Here is a 19548-nt window from a genome sequence, read left to right on the forward strand (position 1 = left end):
ATTTTCACTGTATTTCTTGACACAGAAAACTAAGTAGCAGCAGCAACAAATTTCGGGAACCATACTCCCTGCTTCTCCATTCCCAGAAGGCAAACCAAGGGAAAAGCAACTGTGTTCAAAGAGCCCCTCTGCTCCTTGACTGCCCAGATTCACCCTTGCTGCCCTTCTGTGGGGCAGAGTGAAGCTCACTTGCTGTGTCAGGGAGAGCACCGCTCCTCACCTCCCGCTCCCTGCCTTCTAGGAATTTCGCACACCAACACTGGCGGATTAGGAGCTGTAATGCTATTAAACACTGCAATATCAAAATGTGAACTAAAGCACATAAAGTCTGCCTTAAGAGGAAGGGTATTTGGGGGTTTTTTGAGGGTTTTTTTAACCTCTGGAAAAGCATCTAAGGAAAACAGCGAGGAAGCAGTGTCAAAACTGGCAACTCCACAAGCAAAACAGCCAAGTTTACGTGCGCATTGCAGCCTGCCTGCTACTTCAGATTACTGATTGCAGAGCAACAAGTTATTCTCTCCCTAATTGGGTCCCAGTCTAAAATAGTCCTGTTATTTTTAGTACAGTACTTAAGTGTCTGAACTGTGCCCTGTACTGCCAAAGCTGGCAAGCATCCCTGGCCATACCACAAATTCCGGTATTAAACAAGAACACACATGCCACATACCCAGGACGACGTTTGTTCTTCTGCCTTGTCTTTAGTGGGCAACTTTAAAGACTTTAAACATTAACAGCCAGCCAAAAATGGCACAGGCTTATATGCTAATTCTGCATTTAAAGCCTTTCTCCCAGCTACTGTGCAACAAGAGAATAAACCCAGCAAAGGAAGACTGAGGGTTGCAATACCACTGATTAGTTAGAGACAGTCAGTTTGCTTTTAGGGCACAGACAGAAGATAAGAATGGGATTATTAAATCTCCATTTTGCTTGGTTTGAGTCCGTACAAGTTCTGGGCTACTGGAGGAGAGGATAAATCCAAAATGCATTCTAACTCACCCCTCTTCTGTCCCCTTCCACACCGTACATACACTATTAAATTTAAACTAGTCAAGAAACAAAAGGCCTGTGTTAAATATGTTTACACACACCACAGAAGGAGGATTATGTAAGCTCTGTCTCACAAACAATATGCTTCTTCTGCAGAAGAAATTGATCAAAGCAAGACCTGTGCATGCTCCCAAGTCAGTCTTCCCACCTTCCATCACAGGGGTGACAACCGTCCTGCAGCATGCTAATTCTGAAGTGCAGGGAGCAGAACAAAATCCAAAATATCCATAGGCTGCTTCAACAAAGCCTACCTGTCACCGTGAGCTGACTGTCCCTCACCTTGTGTTTCCACTGTAATCTCGTTTTTGTTAGACCAGGAAGAACAAGTTCCCAGGAGGAATTTACTCTGTCCTTTTATCAAGTACTTTGCAGCAAGGAAGTCAACTCTATGAAAGAGCTTTAAAGAAAAAACCCAACCTGAAAGACGGCTGCCAGCCAACAAAAATTTGTTAGTCTCTATTACCACTAGACCATCTGTTCTTGAAACTGTACGTTCCTTTTCAGAAGGGTTCTTATTTTGTGAACAGCATTAGCATTGTTCACTCTCTCCACTCTGTCAACATCCCCTTATCCAACACGCTTCTAGATCTGGTGGTGACACAAGACTAAGCCTGTAGTTTATCATATCATTATCTAGTCATTTTGGGTTCATCAGTATATTTCAGTACTTTCTATTTTCAATTATTCTAATCTCAGACAGTAGCAGAAGCAACATATATAAAACGTTTCATGGCTTCTGAATTATGGCTGGGCTGACCAGGAGCACAAACTAAATGTTGTTCTCAAACCCAAGTCTGACAAAAAAGCTGAGGCAAAAATTCAGCCTGTTGGCATTTGCCCTTTAACCATTTCAGTATATTCATTCTGGATGAAAGAATTTGCTTTGTATTTGAAGAGAGCCTTCTGCCACTGAGTGTTCATTCTCTCTCATCTCCAGATTTTAGTTAATCCTCAGACCCAAGATATTTAAGTTTTACGGTTGCCCACACAAGACAAAAAGCAAGCAACAGTTAGTCTGTCTGCCTCGTTAGGTAGAGAGGTCAAGCAAAGTCCATCCATCTGCACTCCACTAAAAGAGCAACAGCCTGCAGATAATTATTGCAATATCAAAATAAGTGAAAGTGAAACAAGACACATCAAAAACTCATTCTGCAATTCCACAGCAATAAAATAATAATTAAGGGAAAGGTCAGCTAACTCAACACCTTCTCAAAAAAGCTACAGGTAACAAGACCAAAACAAAAACCAAAACAAAAAACACCCCCCCCCCAAAAAAAAAAAAAAAAAAAACAACTCAAAAAAAGACCCAAAACAAAAGAAAAAAACCCAAAAAAACCCAAAAAAAACCAACCAACCAAAAAAAAAACCCACTAAAAAACAAAAGAACCACAACAAGAAAAAGCCCCCAACAACAACAAACTCAAACTATTACTAGTGATGATAGGAGAGAGAAGAAAAAATAAAGAGATGAATCAGCTTTCTCTCAAATTAGCTGGTTTTCATGAAACTCAGTAATGAATTGAACAGTTTGGATTTTGTTTTTTTAATGCTTCACATCATTAGCAGTCATTTTTGAAAGTTCATAGTGGATTGAGAAGGTAGCAGAGGCTGGAGAATGGCAAACAGTGATTTCCTACAGAAGTGGGAGGGGAAAGGAGTGGAAAGAAAAACATTAAGAATGATACTTGTTGCTTAATTCACACGTTTGCCATTAAACCCATTTCTAGGGCCAAAAAGAAAATAAAAGATTAAACTCAACAAAAACTGGTTGTTCATGTATAAGCCAAGTCAAACCAACTCAACATCCTGCTACGTCAGAATAATGTATTTTAGGAACACAGAAGCAGCAGACACTGAATCTGAATCTTGACATTAGTGAAACCACATCAAAAGATTCAAACTGCATTCTTACCAAAAGATAAGAAAACTTTGTCATACTGTTATCAATGCAAACAGTCATCTTACGGCAGATTTGAAAGTGACTGGGCAACTGCACTGACTTGTATCTGCTCAGAACGTCAAAAAAACCTGAAATACTCAAAAAATAGCCTGACATACTGAATAACCTTTGCAGAGATCTGCCCTGGTCCCACACTATTCTAACTCTAATGATCTAGATAATGAAGGAGAAAATGACACTCATTAAACTTGGGGAAGCTGCTAACTTTAAGCAGTCAGCTTGCTGGAAGATTTAATTCAAAGCAAGTTTTAGAAACTAGAAGATTCTTTGTTGAGAAAGAGGCAAATACCATAGAGGAATGTATAGAGGAACATATGTGAGAATCATGAAGCAACAGTTCTGCTCTACTTGTGGCTGATAAAGCTTCCAGCACAAAGCTGCACCCGATCTTCAGCAAATTTCGGAAAAGATCAACTGGAAAGAATCCAAGCAAAAGCAATAGGAACATCACAGAATTAGAAAAACATGACATCTGGGAGGAAAAAAGAAAAAACAGAATTAACTGGAGCTCAGCCAAAAGAAGCAAAAGTAAGGGTCATGATGAAATCTTTCAAATCTATGAAAGCGTGCTGCAAAGAAAAGAGGGAATACTATGTTCTCCATGCCCACAACTTTGAGAAGAAACAGAAAGGTTTAAAAAGCAAAGATTTAGGAAAACATTACTGTACTGGGTGGAGTGAGGGCATAGGGAAAAGATAAAAGAGAAGCACCAAGTCAAAACTGATAAAGGGGCAAAAAAACCCCAGAGAGTCGACAGCCAAGATCTGTGAGGAATAAGCAGTTTTCCCAACCGCTGCCACCAAGCTGCCGTCAGAAACACACCTACAACTCCAGCTTTTCCTTGACTAGCTGACCTGTGTAAAGTCTCCTTTCCAGATCCAGCACTGTGCTACAAGAAAAATAAGCTTAACAGACGCATTGTCTCCTCTCTTTCTTCAAAGCACAGTACCCAAAATGAGAATACCAACAAGCTGCATACCCACTGTAACCTTCAGGGCTCAAATGACCCAAAAAAAAAAAAAGAAAAAAAAGAAAATCCCAACCAAGTTAAAACCTTAGGTGTTAAAGTATCTTTTAAAGTCTAACACAGGCACTTGCCTCTGTTGATACACGGATCCAGCTATGTCCTAACACTACAAACAAACCAGAACCTGACAGGAGAGAGGCACGTGGGCCATACCCTCAAGCCCTACGAATTTTACTGTTCAGTCTTATTCTGGAGGACAAATAGCAGAAACACCACTTTGACTGTAATGTCTATGTGCATTTTTTAATGCTTAGCCTCAATCTACAAGCTGTGGATCAAAATCTTATGGTTCCACTGCCCATCAGGTTTTTGAAGAATACATGGAACAGAGAAATTTCTTCTTGCAGAAGAGGGTGGAAGATAATAATGTATACATGGCTACCCCAGGACAGCTAACTCAGTCAGTACTGAAAGATGCAATCCTATCACTCTGCAGCTTGGCACTAACACTTACTCAGTAGCAAGCATATCTGGAAGTTTGGGGGTGGCAAGGGTAACCAACAAAACCTCAATCCCTTCAATTTTTTTTTTTTTAGCTCATGGACTGTGAGCACCAGTGTATTCCAAACTGCATTTGCATTTGTTCTCACTATGCAAAACCTCTGGGAATATCTACAGGAAATGAACTCTGATTAGACATAACTGCAAGCACTATCATCTTATTCAGCCAATTTTCTCTCTCCAGCCCCTCTCCACATACACCACTTCGACCTCCACCATTTGCATCAATGGAAGTAGCTGGGGATAGGCATTTCACAAATCTCCCAAATGCAGCACTCCTGGGTACAAGACCTATTTCAGCCTTTAACCGTGCAACTGGAAGATATTTAAGCATGCCACAGAGGCTTAAGGGAGGCTTTGAAATTGCATTTGCTTTATACTGTGCATGTCAAAAAGACAGTCATTTGTCATCTTTTCTTGAGTATCCCTGAGTAAGATGCTGATGCAGAGATAAATATTCATAAGGCTAGCTCATGCAGTTTTCCTCAAATCTGACTAGATCCAACTCCCTCTCGTTTTAAGAAGAAGGAATTATATGTAAATATCACAGCAAAGGAAGATGTAGGAGTTAAGATCAGGTTTCTGTGCATGGGAGGGACCCACTGTGGATTTACAGGATTAGTGGCAGTGCCCATCCCTCTCCATCAGGAATGACCCTCTGCTCTCCACTTTGCACATTTACAACTGCAGATACTGGGATCTTGGAGCATGAGGCTGACAGTCCACAAAGGCAAAGCACAAGTCACTCCTAAAGAGTGACAGGGCTGGAAAATAGAAGAAGGAAAAATAAAATTATTTTAAAAAATAAAATCAATCGGTGTAAACACTTTAAGTCAAGAAAGGTAAGCACACACTGCCATTTCATGGAGTTCCACTGTGCCACTGTTTGCATTCAGCAGAAGCACTTTTGCTCAGGTGCCTCACCATGTGGTTATCCCTGGAATCCCTGGCTGTCCAAACGGCCACCAGGCCACAAGACACCCAGCACATAAACATCCACTCAAAAGTAACACTTGTGGTTTAGACCAGGACAGAAGCCAGGCCAAGTTTTAGACATGACTTAGCTACCTGTATCACAAGCAGGATGTTTACTATGCACTGTGGTATAAATACTCCTTCTCTCCCCATTTTTTTCCTAACACTTCCTCCACCTTTGGAGAAGCCATCATCTCTGAGAGAATTTAACTTCCACGAGCTGGGACGTGGGAGCAAACACAGAGTGATACAACCATCACACAGGCAAAACACATCCACCAAAAACTGCAGGCTTCTCTCATACAGATGCCTCACAGCAGCTCCAAGAAAGTGTTAGCATTACTCCAAAAAGACAATCATATCAGTAATCTTTTTCAGAGCCATGATTTAGCCATGCTGTGAGTTAAGACATTCCCCCACCCATCACATCATCTTCACCAGAGGAGGGTGGGGGTGCAGCCTACTTTGCCTTTTCTCCATATCACACTAGAAAGACACATGTGACTGTGGAAGTCAATTTGATTCCTTCTCCTCTCACACTGCTAAGAAGTGGATGCACTATGAGAAGGGAAACTCCAAAAGATCAAGAAGATGAAAAAGTTGAGTTGTATCAATACTGCCCTTCTTTGTGCCTCCTCTTCTAGGTTCTCAGCATGGCTCCTAAACTCTCTCCTTTAAGGCAGCTTTCCCTCTCCCCTCCCAATGCTACAAAACACACATATGAGCAGAGAGGTCACTTAGAAACTGTTAATCAAATGCTGAAAACCAGACTGAAATTGTTTCTAATATTTCTTTTTTTGGTATGTATCACAATAAAAAAAAAGATCCAACCATTTTTAGTTGGCCTTCATTTATATTCTTAGATAAATTTCACATCTCTAGTCTGTATTCAGCTTTTCCTCCCTAATAATGAGATGGCTCAGATTCTTTCTTACAGGATGCAAAAGGGCAGGAGATCTTGTGGTGTTTCCCAGTGGAAGATGACATGATAATTCAAAGCTTTATAGGTTAGGTCAGTGTTAGGATACAGCTACTTCAGGATAAAGCTACTCTGCTTTAGTTTTTACAAATGCTGTTACTTCTTCATTGACCAGGCAAATCTTTAGGAAGATTACTGCCATGCTACAAAATCATCTCCATTGATAAAATAAAACATTCACGATCCAGGCTGCACTTAAAGCAACAAGCTTGTAAAGAGACTCATCTAATAAAAGTGGCAGAAACTCATAAAAATTAATTTAAGCTACCCAGAATATTTGGTTAATTTTAAACTGCTAATGGATTTCAGAGACAGCACCTTGGGTGAAAATCACTTTTATTAAAACCTTGCAGTCCCTTGGTTTTCTAGGGACCTCACTTGAGGCTAAGGTATCAGGTATCCTGAGTTACCCCGTTACAGCACTACTTTTAAAAGGATCCCAGAAGACTATACAAAGACTTAACCCGAAGCTCCCTGCTCCAAGCCTCTCAGCTCCACACACAGCCACAGCCCTGCAAAGCTTCCACACTACCACCAAGCCCAGCAGCCCCCAGCCCCACTCAGAACTTCAACACAAACCAGCCCTGCATACACCACGTTGCTGAAACGCTTCATCCTAACGTCCCAGGGATTCCAAAGAAGTGTTGGATGTAGCATGCATTGAACTGCAAAGGAGATACACCTCTCTCAGAAACTAAAAAAGGGCTATACATATATGTGTTCCACCTCAGAAACCTCCAGGCTTTCAAAATGGTAAGTCAGAATTTAAAGAGTTCTTGAGCTCCTCACACAATACACACACTTCCTTGCTTGGTTTCACAGTTACAGCTGCAGAAGTAGAGGATATTGGCAGGAAGAGGTGACTAAGACCAGGTACTGGAAGATCATTGCCCATACAACGCAACAATTTATGGCTCTAACACAGGTTTAGGCAAAAATTCACTCTGACCACACCGCTTGATCTGTAGCCAAACACTGACTTTAGACAAGCCGCAGTTGCACACAGGAAGAAAGCTTCAGTCCCCACACACTTTAAAAAAAAAAAAATAAAACAATTAATTTTAAAAAGTACTCATCCCATGAACGCTTCTCTGGCTGGATGAGTCTTCTCTGAACCACTGCCAAAGTCAGTACAGATGTGACATGGCTGAAGGAAAGCATACAAGTTGGCCAGATATCCTGAGAAGAGGAACAAACTTGCTATTTGTATGCAACCACATTAGTGTGCCCATGAAATTACTGCTCGTTCATTACTTCCTTCACCTCAACAGCCCCAAAATCTAACACAGCTACGCAAAGCAACTGAAGCTTTATGAGTAGCATTTGTTATAAAACCTGAAGTTCATTCAGCAGCTGATAGAGAATGCTCAAAGTAAAACACAGGGCATGGGGAGAACATTTAATACACATTTTGTCATTCTCCAAATGACCTTGCAAGAGACAGAAACTGTTTCTAGATGAGGCAAGCCCCTGTAATAAAGGCTGAGAAAAGATCCCTTCCTCCATCCATCTAAGAGTCCACAATATAATGGAATTGGTATCCAGCCAGAAAGACTAAGCTAGTCAAAACTCAATCATTTTTGTGCTAAAATTATGGAAAACACTACTCAGAAATGTTTCTGAAGAGAAACCCCAGCCACTGCTGTGCAATCCTGAACCCAAGAACCTGAACTCCAGGCCTTCCCAAACTCTGGTAAAATGAAGAAAATCCATGACATGTCACCTTGCTCCCAAAATCATTCCACATTTACCACAGACAAGAATAATAATTACTGAAGAACTTATTTTGGTTTTCAGTCTGCAGGGTTGTTGGTTGGTTGGTTGGTTTTTTTTCAGGCTAAAGCAGGCCAGCCTTAGCAGGGATGAGAAATTGCAGCTCTAAGGCAGCCCCTCAAGAGTCACAGGAGTTCACGGGCAAGATCTGCCCCACAGCCATCAAGACCACTTCCTATCAGACTCCAGAGCACTCACCTCAAATGCCTTTATTTGACTTTGGCTACAGAAATCCTTCTTGATCAGAGCAGAACGGCTAAACCAGCTCACAGGCAGTTCTAGGATTCTGAGACTGGGAACAGATGAGACATTCCAGGAAAAAAAAACATTTCAGCTGGTAACTGGTCTGAAACAAGTATGTTTTACCACTACGTTTCAGAGCAAGTCAACCAAATCTCTGGTGTTTGAACAGCTATTATGCTTGCTATTTCTCATAATATGAATAATGATGGATTTATTACCAGTTACTTCCTCAGTTGCTCTGTTTTATGACGATCATATAATAAGATACAGCTACACATACCTTACATAATCTTCTGAAACTGTGAAGGTGATATTTTTATCTTCTTTAAATGTACAACAGCAATAGTAACATTTTTGTTACGGCTGAGTTGCTCAATAAAAAACCCCACCTAGCACTGACATATTTCTTACTCATTTTAAGAAAACAGCCCAGCAACACAGGTCCATTTTATCAAAAAAATAAGTTAAATTAAGGCGAACATCGCTTTCATCCACATTCCAGGGCAGCAAAGAGATCAAACACAAGGTTAACCCCCACACATTGCAGAAAACTCCCTTCAACAGGTAAAGCTTGCAAACACAAGCAGGCTCTGGAAACCCTCTACAAAGCCAGGTCTAGTCTTTAGCTTGCTTGCTTGTGTAGCACCATAAGATCTGTTGAAATGCACAAAGAAAAAAAAAAAAATTTGCTGGGTTGCCAAGCTGGCCCAGCAGTTTGCTGCCACTGAAAAGAGATGGGACCTATTCTTCTCTTTCTTGTTCCTCTTCCTTTCCCTGGAAGGGCACCTCACCTCAGCTGCCCCACCACATGCTTCCAAGAACTGATCCTATCCTTTAACCCAGAAGAAAACCAACCTCAGGAAAAACAAGTACACAGTATAGCTTTTCTACCCGGTTAGAGTGTCAGCCATGCACACACGTAGCAAACCACCAAGCTGGCCCAAGGTAAGACACCCAAACACTCCAACAAAAACATCATCATCTTTTGGTAACAGTGAGCTCTTAACATGGCCCACATCCCTTGAGAAATGAAGATCTGCCTCTCTTCTAGGGGAGAAGTTTCTTCACCTCTTCAAATTGTAGACACACACAAAAAATTAGTATTTCAACACTCAAAGAGGTAAAAGTGATCTGCCTCTCTGACAGCTGCAGGTGTGCTGTCTCCCTGAAACTCTACCACAGTTGAGCACTGTCAAATTGAGCTGGAAGGCAACTTCACATCACCCATAGATATGTCACCTTAGCTCACATGAACTTAAATGAGACCCCTGGGGAATAAATCTTGTTAAGGAAGAGCTGGACTGTTGGACATGAGGGACCCAAGAAGTTCTCAGAGATGAACACATGCAAAACGAAGTCAGGCTGTTACAGCACAGAACTCTTTCACTGAATTTTTTAAAATAATCCATTTTCCAAACACCTGTGAGAACTACTTCTGCTCCTGGGAAGAAGAGTTGAACCATTAACAAGTAAATGAAGACAAATTACACATTTACCAAAATTAGTTAAGGTTAAGATTAGCAAGACATCTTGCAATGCCATTCTTCTACTGAAGGCTGGTATCAATACTGTTTTTCAAAGACCACTGAGGAGGAAAGTTTTCCAACAACTCAACCAGGTGTTACAACTGTTACCACACACTTAAACTGCAGCAGCTGCAGCAGCCTTTGCAATGCTCCTCTGACTTCCCGTGTGTTAACAGTGTAATCCACCTCTGCTAGCAAGGAGCTCCACAGAGATTTTTCCTGACCTTTTTTAGCATCAGCTCTAGAACAAAAAAATGCATGCCGAATGTGAAATAAGTCTGAGTACACATTAGAGATGTCAGTAACTTGAACAGCATTTGCTCTCCACTCCTACAGCTCATCTCAGTCTCGCTGCTCAGTTCTCCTGAAGCCTTTTGGAAAGTAAACCCAATGCCTCTTGGAAACCCTTTCAACTGCTAAATGTGATGACTATGTGTAATGTTATAATAGCCTACCAGTAAAGTGCATCAAAAGAATCAGTTCATGAAAGTCAGTATAGACTGTGACATTCCAGTCTAGTCATTTCTAGAGCATCGTAAAGGGCTATTTTGATTGCTTTCCCCTCACAGGGCTGTCCTGGTTTCAACTGAGGTACAATTATTTTCTTTCTAGAAGCTGGTACAGCACTGTGTTTTGGATTTAGGATGAGAATAATACTGATAACACACTGATGTTGTAGTCATTGCTGTGCAGTGCTCGCACCAAGTCAACAGCTCTTCAGCTTCTCACCCCACCAGTGAGGAGGCTTGGGGTGAACAACAGGCTGGGAAGGGATACAGCCGGGACAGCTGACCCAAACTGGCCAAAGGAATATTCCATACTATATGGCATCATGCTGAACAAAAAAACCGGGGAGAGTTGGCTGGGAGGCAGTGGCCTGTTGCTTGGAGACTGGGTGGGCATCAATCAGCAGGTGCTGAGCGATTACACTGTTCACCACTTGCTTGTATACTCTTTTTTAGTTATTATTTTACCTTCCTTTTCTGTTCTACTACACTGTCTTTATCTCAAGCCACTAGTTTTGCCTTCTTTCCAATTCTCCTCACTGTCCCAGTGATGTGGAGGAAAGTGAGTGAACAACTGTGCAGCATTTAGCTGCCTGGCAGGTTAAACCACAAGGGCCTTCATTATAATCATCATTTAAAAACTAAAACTAGGTGCCCAACAGCCAGGGAGGGAAAAAAAGCAAACCAACAAAAAACAACAAACCAACCAACAGACCAGGGGGGAAAAAAAGCCTCCACCACAAAACCCACCCCCTTTTGGCCTCAACTTTTCGGACTTCAGAATTCCTGGAATGACAAACAAAATAATACAACAAATAACAGAACAAAACAAAAGATGACAATGTTACAGCTGGTAAGCTTTTTCATAAAGTGTTAAAAATGCATGCGTTCTGCATGTAGATTATGGCAAATCTGCCTCTAGCATAAGATGCAGAGGCAAGAAGCATTTTGTCCTCACAATCATGCTGCACAGATACGCTTCTCTTGGATATTGTTTACTACACCTCTTGCTGTGACCATGTACAGTAACTGGAACATCACAGTTAGAGATGGACAGGATAAACAAAAGCAACCTGAGCCATCAAGAAAGCATCTGCCAGCACTTGAGCCATTGTTCTGCACAATATCAAGGCTTGAATTCTGACATAATCCCCTGACATCTCGGGTGATGTCAGCAGGAGTAGCTATTAGAATGAAGAATGATCCCCCACAAGACATTAATTCAGAAAGAATCGATAGCCTTGCAATACATATTTCTCCCTGAACATTCTCCTAAATGGACTTTAATACATTCGAGCCAGAAGGGGAAGCAGGCCTTTTAAGAAAGCTTGTGATATTTCTGTCTTGTGCCTTCTGAATTTTTAGCTTTTCCAACTCCTTGAAGTTTAATTCCACACTTGTGCTTTGATATAATAAAAGCTCCTCATTCCTTTCCAAGGATGCTCAGAGCTTTAACAGTACACTAAGCAAGACCAACCTACAGATTTTACCTTCCCCCAGTCCTTCTCACCCCCTCTCTCAATTCCCATTTAAGGAGAGAGAACATTCTCCTATCTGAATCCATACCTAGTAGTTTGACAGAGATGAACATCACGGAAAAGAAGAAAAGAAGAAAGCAGGGAGGAAAAAAAAATCACCACCCCATTTTTATTTCAGACTTGAAAACTCCTGCTCTAATCCTTTCTAATATACAACTTTCTTGTCCTACTATCCTCCATTAGAATCAGTATCTGGGAAAATTTTTCTAGCAGTTTTTTCTCTAGTAAAGGATTCAAATCCTTGCTGCCAGTTAGTTTTGATATCTACAAATATATGAAGCATGCACACAGAGCCCAGTTGCAACTCCCCGACCAAAACTACATATAAGTGTCAAATCAGAATCACAGAACCACAGATCATTCACTAACAGCAACATCAACAGTGAAAGATCTGAGTGACATTTTACGGATTCCCTTCCTCATAGTTTCAAAATTTAAATTAACACCTGAAGATGACCTAGAAATAAAGTCAAGCAAAGTAAAAAAAGTAACTCATGAAAACTTAGTTCATGCTACAAACTAACAATGTAAGTTTGGACAGAGCTATAGCCACTCAATCAAGTCATCAATAAGGCAGAATTTGGACGCTGAGCACTGAAAGAAGTTTCTAAGTGTTCATCACATGCTAATCTCTACCACGAAAAGAGAGTCTACAGACTTACAGATTCTCCCTGCTTATTGATTTTCTCACCAGGGATGCATAATGGAAGAATGATACTGGTCTCGTGGAGTATTATCCACCCTTTCTTAGCTGCCTTCAGCAACCATAGGCTCAGCTTGAATGCGGACGCTCAGTTTCTCAGATTTCTCTGCTGACACAAAATTCTGCAGCAAGAGCATCAAGGGAGTGCAAGGACCACACTCTGATGTTTACTGTGTGAACAAATGTAGAAATCCCCACTCCTGCTCAGCAGGAGAGCTCCTTCCTACTGGGCTATAGGCTTATTCCAACATGATGGTATGGTATTTCCTCTATGGTTTGTCTGCCAGGAAAGTAATTTCCTATTTTTGTCCTGTTGTGAGCTAGTAGAAGCTGGCATTGATGGAGGCTGGGAAGAATGAGAGGTTGATTTGCTTGTGGTTTAACCAAACATATGTTTACAATTACCCCATTCATCATGCCCTGTCTGTGCAAAACTGTCTTTTTTGGAACGTCCCCATGGTCCTTGGGTTTGGCCTCCAAAAAAGCTAAAACAGACTCACTAAGAAATGCATTGTTTGAATATTACAGCTAGAGCAACAAAACCGTCCAATGGTTAATATTGCAACCATTAATGCAATTGTTGAGCACTAAGATAAACATAGCTGCTCAACTTGTTGCTGTTGGCCTAAGGATGACAGCTCAACAGCAGGAGGGTAAGATAATGGGAAAACCTCTTGCAGTCTTCCCCTGGAGTCCAGCAAAAGAATACAACAGAAATAGGGCACCGTATTTCTTTCCCAAATATTCTACAGCATCTGCGCACAAGAAGAGAATGCAGAGATGGTAGTGGTGCTCCCGGTAAGTTTGTCTGGGGCACTCACCACCTCCACATCCAAGGACTGTGACTATCCCCATCGTCCCAAAGCTTTTTCATAAATACACTGCACAGTATAATTAAGACTTGCAACCCCCCTCACCCTCTCCCCAGTTATTACTTAAGGGAAGAATAAACAGTCTGTTCCATCATCATGTGGTAAAGGGGGAGTTTCTCACTGCTGATCCTTTCTCCAACAGGTCAAACTATTCCAGCAAATATGCCTTATCCCATCATACCTGAAACAGCATAAACTCAAAGACAGCAGTCTTGAAAGCTGCAAAGATTTCCAGGAAAGACACATTTCACCTCTCTCAGTGTCAATCAGGTAGACTTTCATGCCATGCACCTAGATTATTCTAGATCTAGTTTGGCAATCTACAAGCTTGATATAACCTGTAATTTTACTTCATATCATATGTCAGAGAACTACACATTTTCCTCAACCATTTTACTCTCTCCAAAGTTATCATTTGATACCCAGGGATATAACAACTTACCAAAGATTTCTGAAAGGATTCAGGAAGAAGGTCCCTCACACTAATTTACAGCAGTACTTACATGTTGTATAATCCATGATACTGAAGAAGGTGTCCTACTCTGCTAAAAAGATCATCCACTTTAAAACAACTGATCTTCATGACAGACAGCTTTTGCTGCACCCATTCAGGAGTGGTAATCTGCATTCCCCATGGGTTAACTAACTGGGATGCAATTAGCAGATTTCATTAAAAGCTCTCTTGACTTGTAAACAACCATTAGTGTTGGGCTTCGAAGAACACATCCTTAATTCGTCCTGACTATATCTTTTGTTCAATCTACACCTGAGTCTCTGGTCAATGCCACTACAGGTTGCTTGCCTGTAAAAACCCAAGCAGCAGCCATAAAGCTGTTGCCACCTTCTAACAGAAGGTGACTCACCCAGCGCTCAAAATCTCCTACTTTTGTGAGTGACTCCTCACCATCAATCAGAAATCTCTGGTCTTTTCTGTTACAGAGACCAGGAAAAACAGAACTGTTCACAAGGGCACTACTCTAAAGCAGGGGATGAACTTGCAATGCCTTGAGTCCTGAGACCCACGTCCATCTGCTCTGCATGAACTGGTCCATCTACGACTTATGAAGGACCCTAGGAAGGCAAGGAGGGAAAGAAGTTTTCAGTCAATGGATGCATATTAGTGTGAATGTGAACATCTCTTTTTTAAAGAGTTTCAGGATACCTTGGCACTGATTCAGTGCTCCTATGTACATCTGAAGTCCAAAAGCTGCTAGAAACCATAAACACCACCATTTTCAGATGAATGTACCTGTACGAAAAATGTAGTGTCTGTCTCTCTACACCAGGTACCTGCTGACAAGATGGTATCCAGGGGAATAAAGCATGTAAGAAAAGGGAATGTCAAATACATCCAACCAAATCTTATAAAGTCAGGCTATTTCGGTTGTTTCATCTCTGAAGACATTAAGAGACTGTTTGTAGACAGGATGCCTCATACTGATCAACAGTTTTCTTTAATGATGCACCCATAGTGGAATCTGGCTTTCTAGGATAGTACTCTCCAAATCCACAATGAGACAGAGGAGCCATATTGAGCTAAAGGGAGAACTGCTGTCCAATTCAACAGATGGCATGAGAATAGGAAAGACCTGGCACAGCACTAGTTCAGAAGTGCACAGTTCAACATGTATAAAGAAAGAGAAGTCAGTGAGGTGACATCTGTTTACTTCATAACATTATGTTTCAAAACAACCACTGGTTTGGGAGAAAAAGGGAATCAAGACTACTTTGCCACATCCAAGTTTAGACTGCAACATGCTCTCCTGACCAGCAGGCAGTGCAAGGACAGCAGACCTGTAAATAAAGCTCAATGACAATAAAGGGTTCCTTGGTAACCTCGTTCCTTGTAATTCCTAAAAAAGATTGTGGGGTTTCAACTTTTTGGTAAAGGATCTCCATTCCTAGATTTCCCTGGGTGAACAGTTGCAACTGGTGTATTTTGGACATGGCCAGGAGCAGGTCCAGTTTCCAAGAAAAACAATCCCAACTTCTTAGCCTGCTTTCCTACAGAAGGAGGCTTATGCAATCACACTGTAGCCAAGCCAGTTGGCAAGCTGCATGCAAGCCTGACAGAGGCAGAGGTCTCAGGAGTTATCTTCCTTGTTTGTGAAAACACTGGGCCAGGTGGGCACACTTAAGAAACACTGCACTATGAACTGGCATCAACGTTCTCATAGCTGAGATAAATCCAAAGAAAAGCAGGCTTCCTTAGTCTTAGTTTGGACAAAAATGTTGGCTTAAAGCGAAGAAAAGCTTTTCCCCTGACCCCATTAATAAAGTTCACTCAGAGGTTTAGAATAAAAAGGCCAGCAGAAAATAGTAGTGGGTTTCACCACAGTGTTTTCTGCAACCAGTGGAATTTTTAATTGAGCAAATACTTAAATGCATCCTAAAAATGCATACCACTGGACATCAAAAGGTGCCCCTCCAGCTACTACCCCACCCCCCATTTCAGTGGTCTGAAGAAGCACCTGAGTGCATTTCACACACAAACATACACACACACTTCCCAAGACAGATCTGAGCTGGTCTAAGCAGAAGTTATACCTAGAAATCTGGCCTCATATAGCACGGTCACCTCCCTAACCACACGTAGAGAGGCACAGCAAAAGGGAGCGACAGCAGGTTCCCACCCAGAGTGACACTACCCGGGAGCCCCTCAGTTTGCCTGCTGCCACTGCTACGCACGCCCAGGGAAGCTGACAGTGCCTCATAGTCTAGAGGGACATCTGCTAGTTTGGGGCTGTCAGAAAACAAATTCCCAGCGCAACACTCTGGTGCTGCTGGCAGAAGCAGTGCATGACCCAGCTATGCCTCTCCTCTGCCAGCTGGGAACTCCCTGCCTTGGAAGGATACCTTTGCCAGAAAGATCCAGATACTTTTTGCCCATTTACATCCCAAGCACAGATGAGAACATGACCAAAGATTTCTAAAAAATCTTTGTGACAATTCTTGCTGGAGTCATTTAAGCTCTCGCAAGACAGAGGGCTGCAAACACTTGTTTTATTCACAGAGTGCACACTATACACTTCAGCAGAACTGAGATGCAGAGATCCATTTTGCATTTAGGCAATACTTTTGGACTACGTAGTAAAAAACACAGGAATGAGCTACTGAAATCCAGGTGTGGCTGTATGTGAGGATAAAAGCCAACTCACACAGTGTTAGGAGAGGGGATAGTTTGATTAACAAAACAAAGGAAAACCATGGAAGCACCACAAGATCTTTAATATGTAGCCAGGGCAAACAAGACCTACTTTAAAAACAAATAACCTCCAAGTGAAGAAAATAGATCAGACTATAACATGGTAAAATGATCACCGGAGGCAAGCGTCAGGGTCTGCTGCTCTATCCGTTTACTGTTCGCAGTAAGGCTACCAAAGAGCACTCTTCAGGCTCTGCTGTTTGCTCTACACTGTGCAGGATTCTAACAAGAGTCCAGTGTTGGAGAAAGAAAACCCAAGCAGCTCTGATATTAACATATACCCGTACAAAGGTAGCCAGAGGAATATGGCTCTGGAGTAGCTCTCCTTCTTATGCTGCACTGAGAGGTTAAGCCCTGCAGGAAGACTAACAGCATGGGAAGAGCATCCTGCTTACCTCCTGCACCCTGCCTCAGCCCCAAAACAATCGTCAAGCACAGTCAGAGCTCTCATTTAAAGTTTCAAGTGTATTTCCCCTTTTCCAAGCAGGTGTTCTAATCTCCATGTGTTTGTGGTGGTTTTTTTTTAACCTGTCCTCATAACTCACTCCCTTTAATCCCAGGATTAGCCTTGTTGCCCTTCTCTGTACCTTTTCTAGAGCTGTAAGTACAACTACTAGCCTCAAAACACAGGAATAGATGGAGCTGGAGTATTAATGCATCCTTGCTACGCATCCCGCAACATCTCCGTTAAAACACATAAGCACCTTTACAAGGCAAAACAATTTCAGCTGTCTCTTAGAAGCACAACTTAAGGTGGCAGACGCTCACATCCCTTCTATCCTGCCCTCTCTTGCTTCACCCCAAACCCAAATTCATTCTGCCTTAGTGAAGGGAAAAGCAAACCACCTTCTTTGGGTCTGTTTTAGAAAACCTGATCAATGCTGCTTTGACATACCAGCAACACATGTTCCCATTTCAACAAATGGGAGCATTTCAGGCAGACCACCACTTCAGATGGAGTGGGGCTCCTGGCTGCTGAATCAGCACTTTCCATCCTGCTGGCAATACAGAGTTATGTGACGCTTCAAAGGAAAGCGGGGAAAAGGGGGAAACGGGTGGGAGGGGGCGCTGGCACTTAAGCAACAGAAGCGGGCAAGAGGATTGTGCAGGAGTTCATCTGCCAAACCAATTAACTGCAAACTGTTCTTATAAAGATGCCACGGTTTCAGCCCCGGTTTGCAGTACCACAGTTATACAATGAGAGCCATGCGTGCGCGGCTCTCCCCGGCGGGGAGCTGGGGCAGGAGAAGCCCCGCACTTCCCCCAGGGAGGGTCTCCCGGGCTATCCACAGGCTCTCGGCACGGCGGGGGCGCGGCAGGGCCGCTCTTCGCGGGCACACGGCCGCCCGGCTTGCCGCCGCACATCCCCACCGCGGATGAGCAGGAAGGTGGCAGCACTCCGGGGTGGCATTTCTGCGAACTACCCATCCGCCAGCTCTCCCGCAACGATGAACGCAGCGCGGGGAACACCGGGGAGTTTGGGCGGCAGCAGCACCACCAGCAGCTGGCGGGGCAGGTCTTCGCTCTCCTCCAGCGCGGGGCGACGGGAAAGCCCGGCACCGCCGGGGCGAGGCGCGCAGCAGGCGAGCAAACAAAACGCGGCAAGGAAGCCCCGAGACGGGGGAAAAGGGCCGATCCCCGGAGCCCCGCGGCCGCGGGCCGAACGCCGTCCGACCCCGGGGGCTCCGCGCCGGGCGGCGCGGTGCGCGGGGGGCGCTCCCCGCGGGCACTGGGGGGGGCTCGCCGGCGGCCCCAGGAAAAGGAAGTTTGCTCTCCTCCTCCTCCCACCGGCCTCCGCCACCGAGGAGCCGGCGAGCCCTCACCCACCCCGGCCCGGCCTCCCCCCGCTGCGGCTCCCCAGAGGCAGCAGCAGCCGCCGCCCCCCTGCGCACCCCGCGCCGTCCCCCGGCCCCTTACCTGCTGGGCGGGCGGGCGGCCGGCACCGTCCCCGCCGGGCGCCACGCACCCGCCAAGTTTGGGGCGGGCGCAGGGGGTCGGGGGAAGGGTCGTGCGCGGCGGTGGCGGGGACAGGAGCGCGGGCGGGGAGGGGGATCCTCCGGGCGGCGGGGCGGAGTGGGGCGCGGGCGGGGGAGAGCGAGCTCTCGGAGCCACGCGCCTCAAAACCAACAATAACAAAAGAAAAAAATTAAACTGAAAAAAATTAAATTAAAAATCAAATATATATTAAAAAAAAAAAAAGGCAATTAAACAAGTTAAAAAAAAAAAAAGAAAAAACAGGCAAAACACACCCAACACGAACGGGGACGTTCGCGCCTCTGCAAGGCGTCCCCGGGCTGCGGGAGGGATCTGCGGAGAAAACTTCTGCCCGCCTGTCCGCGCTGCTGCCGCCGGCTCCGGTGCTAACGGCGCCCGCCGCGCTCTCCCCTCGCGCCCAGCTGACTCCCGGCGGCCCCGCCCCGCTCCCGCCTCGGCCCCGCCCCGCTCCCGCCCCCGCCGCACGCAGCCGCAGCCCCGGCCCGCGCCTCGCCGAGGGCGGGGGGTGGCCGGCAGTGCGGGCGGCCGCGGGCGCTGCGGGCGCGGTGCCTCTGCCCGCCCTCCCGCGTCCCGGGGCGAGCGGGGCTGGAGGCGGCAGATCTCTGAGCTGTGGCGGGTCTCCTGCCCTCTAACAAAAGTTCACCCGCAGGTAGCACCGGCGCGTGCTTGTCTTGGGAAGGGCTGTTTTTTCTTTAAAA

At 44.2% G+C, this 19548-nt stretch overlaps 1 protein-coding gene across 3 annotated transcripts in view; it reads right to left on the minus strand.

The window, feature by feature from the left end:
* GRB10 (growth factor receptor bound protein 10) overlaps nt 1-19241 on the minus strand; it is a 145738-nt gene extending 126497 nt beyond the window's left edge. Inside the window, exon 1 of one of the 3 annotated variants that reach the window (XM_039548443.1) lies at nt 19105-19241. The gene's annotated coding sequence lies outside the window, so the exon portion shown is untranslated. Of the gene's footprint in view, nt 1-18772; nt 19042-19104 lie in introns of those variants that run through there. The other 2 variants (XM_039548445.1, XM_039548444.1) reach the window with 2 other exon arrangements.
* Between the last annotated feature and the right edge of the window lie 307 nt (nt 19242-19548).

This window comes from Corvus cornix, chromosome 2, assembly GCF_000738735.6.
Source record: "Corvus cornix cornix isolate S_Up_H32 chromosome 2, ASM73873v5, whole genome shotgun sequence".
NCBI lineage: Eukaryota > Metazoa > Chordata > Aves > Passeriformes > Corvidae > Corvus > Corvus cornix.